The sequence below is a fragment of the Triticum dicoccoides genome, chromosome 3B, assembly GCF_002162155.2.
Source record: "Triticum dicoccoides isolate Atlit2015 ecotype Zavitan chromosome 3B, WEW_v2.0, whole genome shotgun sequence".
NCBI lineage: Eukaryota > Viridiplantae > Streptophyta > Magnoliopsida > Poales > Poaceae > Triticum > Triticum dicoccoides.
In genome coordinates this window covers 121,018,537-121,023,769 of record NC_041385.1, presented here as the reverse complement: position 1 = coordinate 121,023,769, position 5,233 = coordinate 121,018,537, and positions in this window count along the sequence as shown.

Here is a 5,233-nt window from a genome sequence, read left to right as displayed (position 1 = left end):
CATATAGAAGGCCAATGGTCCTACGGCCGAACGAAGGCCCATGGATCATACGGCATGCAGGAGGCCCATGGTTACAACAGTCCGTGTGTTGCCATGATTATTTTGGCCTAGTTACCAAAAATAGGCTATTGTGGCCACTAGAAAAACACAGAAAAAGAACTGCAGTGACTACCAGCAAACAACTAAACAAGACAATAAGGAAATAAATAAGCAAGCAAGTAAGGCTAGCCTATTACCGCTATTACACATATTACATCCACTGGGCATCAAAGTTCGCCACCAGTGCAAATATAGGGAACAAAGAAGCATATTATATACACTTGGCCGTCAAAATTGGCCACCAGTGCAAATAAACGCGGCAGCAAAACAAGAGCATAACTGAAACAACTTCAGAAGAGCTCAAGAAATATTATCCTGGGTATCCACCATGCTGGCAATAAGCTTAGCAAGCTGATTAGCTTTGTCATGTTTGGCGCTAAAATCCTCCAACGCTTGCTGTTGCACCAGAAAGTATGCATCTGAATGCTCCAGGGACTTCCGCAGTCCTTCCGCTTCTTGTCGCAGCACAGCTGATCGATGTCTTTCAGCTTGTAGTTGAGACTCAAGAAACCGAACTGATTCAGATAGTGAGTTTGAATAGCTTGTGCAAGCGGTAGTGGCCAGTAACTCGAACACTAAACCAAGACAGGACTTTGGGGTTGTCTCGCTGTCTTCAAGATAGTCTTCCTTAGCTGTTTTATCAGCTTTGTTGGAGACCAACAAGGATGTGTCACTATCCTGAACCTTATCTGCATTACTTCCTTTACCATTGCTTAATAAGGCACTCTTCCCCAATATTCTGTCAGCATTATAAAAGAAGAAACAAGCAGACACATAACAAGTTTAGCATGTACTAGTATATGAAACTCACTTCGATGAACCAGTTCATTAGTAAGATGGACAGGATTAAACTACCAAGTCTTTTATTGCCAAGTACTAATACATAATAAAAGCATCAAACAAACATATACCTATGTCCTATGGTCACTACATTGTCTTGCCAAATCAAAATAGAGACACGGTTCAAATTATATCGATTCAAGACAAAGCAGCAGTGAAAGAATACAAAGCGTGGGAAACTACATGGCTCAACAAGATTTCAGATGGGTACCACGGGTCTACATGTACAACAATACTATTGGCTCTGTTTGTGATGCTAGTAATGTGCATGATATGGAAGTTAACTGTATACACAATTGAAATTGAAATCAAAATAGCTATTGATAAGAGCAAACCTGTTAAAGAAACATGCGTGAACATACCTGCCGTGCCATTGGAGTTTTGATTGGATCCTTCAATTTAAAAATAAGTTTGTATGAGTAAATACAATGATACAAGAGCAAAGCAATCATAGTTAAAAAAAGGCGCGCCTAAGCGAGCGCTTAAGCGCGGCTAGGCTCTAGGCGTTGGCAAAACGCATTGCACATAACTACGCTTAATCTGTGCATAACTGCACATAAGCATGCGCTTTGGTCAGTAAAGGGCAAGGCGGTGGCAAAATGCACAATTAATGCCTAGCGCTTTTTTAAACTATGATAGCAATGGAATCTTAAATTAGAACAGTTGTTCTTCAGGTTTAGGCACTTGTTCTACATGAACAGAGTACAGTAAGACGCAAGAATATAATACTTAAAAATATAAAATGAGCTCATAGACCTTACCATATTCTTGGTTCGGGACCAGTACAGAACAAGGCGTTCCCAGTCATGTCCAGTAAATGTGTCTCAGGAGAACGTAAGGGAATTTGATGAGTTTCTTTGCCAGTGAATTACGTTTTCTTCAGGTAATTCCGATACTGCCACCAAGCATTCTTGAAGATAGCAGAGGTATTAGCACAGGTTACCTCATCCTGAGTTTCCAAATCGGTCCTTCTCTATAGAGAAAAATGGGAAAATTTGCTGTATTATAACCATCATGGAGGTAGGATGTATGGGACGAAGCAAAGTAATTGCCATGAATAACATTACTTACACATAACTCCTAGACAAACACCTGCAACTCGCATTTTCCTTCATCTTCAGTATAATATTTCCAAGATGGGAAGATACGCACATACGATTTAACAACATCAAATACGATAGATGCTAAACTACAACTGGCTGGTTGTGCTTCCTCCACGGGAATAGGCGTACTAACTGGTGGAGCTGGGGTTCGCCATGATAGTACTGGCCCTTTGGGCACTGAAGTTGCCTTACTAACTGCTCTTGTTTGGGAGCTCTGTGGTGGAGATGGTGTTGTGTCAACAGGAACTGGGTTACTATCGGCTGGGGTTGGGGTTAGATTGGGTGAAGCTGGTTCTCTGTCCATCGCAGTAGGGGTACAATCTGCGAGGGTTTGGGTTATGTGTGGTAGGGCTGGTTCTTGTGCATGTACAACCGGGGTGCTATCTCCACCAATAGGTAGCACTGTTTTATTTGAAGACCGTGTTTTTATTCCGCTAGATACTAGCATCACCCGCTCCAATTCAAATGGCTGATAAACAGGAAACATAGTTGAATGTACAGACATTGTATGAGAGATAGATGCAATAGATAGTGTGGAAAAAAGAGGGCATGAAATAGTTGACATGTATATTGTTTAACTAAAACGGATAGCATGACATAATTTCACATATATGATGTCTATCTAAACTGGATAGCATAGCATAACATAATTCAAAGATATGATGAATAACAAAACAGGATCGCATGACATAATTCACCTACATGTTATCTAAGTAATCAGGATCGCATCATTTAATTCACATATGTGATTTATATGCTAAACAGAGGGCATTCGATATGATGTCTGAACTAAGAACATGGTGTTGAATATTGTGTATATGATGTCTAAACTATGCAATGCAAGACACCGTATGCATGATATGAGCAGTATAACTGTGCCAAGTTAGAACATACACCTCAGTAGGGGAATAGGACTGGTCATCTGTCTCTGAATCCATCTCCGAGGAGCTATCGGGGCCCAACAAGAGATCTGCTTCGACAGGTAGCACTGTCTGCTCTGAAGGCCTTGTTTTCACTCCAGATTTTTCCATCTCCCACCCAAATGGCTAATTCACAGGAAGAGTAGTTTAATGTACAAACATTGTCGACAAATGGAAATGTAATGAAGAAAAGGATGGGCAAGATATCATCCAAATATATGATGACTGGTTAAACAGGATGGCATTGCACATTTCACATATATTATGGCTGGCTAAAAGACATGAGACTGCACAATTCCCATATATGATATAGAAACTAAACAGGTGGCATTACAGAACATGTCTAAACTAAGCACATGATATATATGATGTCAAAAGTAGGCACTGCAAGGCAACATATGCATGATATGACTAACATCATCTTGCCAAGGTAGAGCAAACACCTTGGGGGGTAAATAGGAGTGGTCAGCGGCGTCTGAATCCGCCTCAGAACAGATATCTTCCTCTGGATTACAATCTGGAGAGGGGTGGGGAGGGTTTGCCATTGAACCCACCATGGAGCGATGTCTGCATGACATTGTATTGCCGCGCAAAACTCTTCTCTTTTTCTCTACATGTTCAACATGACTGTGTACAATATCTGACATGCATACGAAAAAATATGGTGAGATTATGTAAGGAGAGCATGCAGAAATTTAGAGTGATGGTAACAACCAGTGGATGGATCCAAAAATAATGATAGCAGGTTGATGATTGCTTTAAATTAATAAAAAGACAGATGATGATTGCTTTACTATTTGTTTCCCACCCAAGATGAACAACATAGGCATACCCTAGGTGAACCAGATATTAGACAGACATACTATTCATTGCTGCCTCGATATGTGCCCCACAACTAATTTAGAACTCAAGTTTAAACATGAATTTGGACCTGAGTTGGGAGTCCAAGAGCTGAACAGGATGATAAAGTAGCAGGTAAGTTTAAGCAATGCATAACATAAGCAGAAACAAAAGAGTGTGACCTCTCTTGTGGACCCGTGTACTCCTCAGGTTCATCTGCTGAGTCAATGATGGTGATGCCGTTGGGGTGCGTGCCGGCGGCAGGGAAGGAGATCTGAGGCGGCGAAAGATGGTCAGGAGTCGTGATGTCTGGTTTGGTGGATGCTTCTGTCGATGGAGCAGCTCAGGTGAGGTGGACGACGTCGCGGCAGGAGCAAGACAAACCACACAAAGTTCCCTTCGACACGTACCTGTAACTGAAGTAATTCTGTAAGGGCTCATTTGGCTTGCATGATTCTTAAAATGCAGGGATAGGAAAAACACCGGAATAGGATAGGAAAATGCACATGGTAAACAGAGCATTTGTAAACATAGGATTTCTATCAACTTGGGTGTTTGGTTTACAGGAATTGGAAGAGCAGAGGAATGCAAAGAAACATGGCCAAAATAAAGAGAAACCATATGAAAGCGTGTACAGTTAGAATGTTATTCTGGCACTAATGCACTTGGTCTTGTTTTCATGCATAGGATTTTGAAAAGTAGGTCCAGGTGGATGTTTTGCTTCATTCCTTTCAACAAAATGCATGAATAATTGGATAGTAGAGTGCCATTGGAAAATTCCCTATTGCTATGTTTTTCCGTTGAACCAAAATAGCCCTAATGGATAGACGTGAATGTATACTAATAAGTGATGCAACAAGTGTACAACCTCTTTGCCATAGCCGTGTCGACCTCAACATCATTGGGTTGGTCGCTGAAGCAGTTGAGGCAGAGGTGTCTGTCGGAGGTGTGGAGGAAGATCTGAGGAATCTGTAGACGGCGTCCAGGGCACTGCTCTGTTGTGATGGATCGTTCTGTCGTTGGAGCAGCTCCGGTGAGCCGTAAGACGTCAAGGCTGAAGCAGCATAAGACAGACATCGTCAATCTCAAGTGGGATTCTAATAGCATCTCCAATAGATGATGAAAATGGATGTAAAATTAACATCACCAAAAACCACCTGACTACAACAGATGAGGTAAAAACTGTTGACTCTGAACTTAACTATCGAAACTGAAATTAACTGTGGAATCTGAATGCTACTGTCGAAACTAAACGCAATGGTAGCAGAGAGACACTTGACATGTAGTTTAGGGAGGGCCTGTAGTTCATCTTCAACCTGCACACCCCTGATCCGCCTGCCACCACCGGCCGAACTGCCGGCCCCAGCGCCGCCTCGCCGCCCCGAAACAACTCGCCACCGCCGCCCCGGCCAGCCCTCTAGCCCCCCCCCC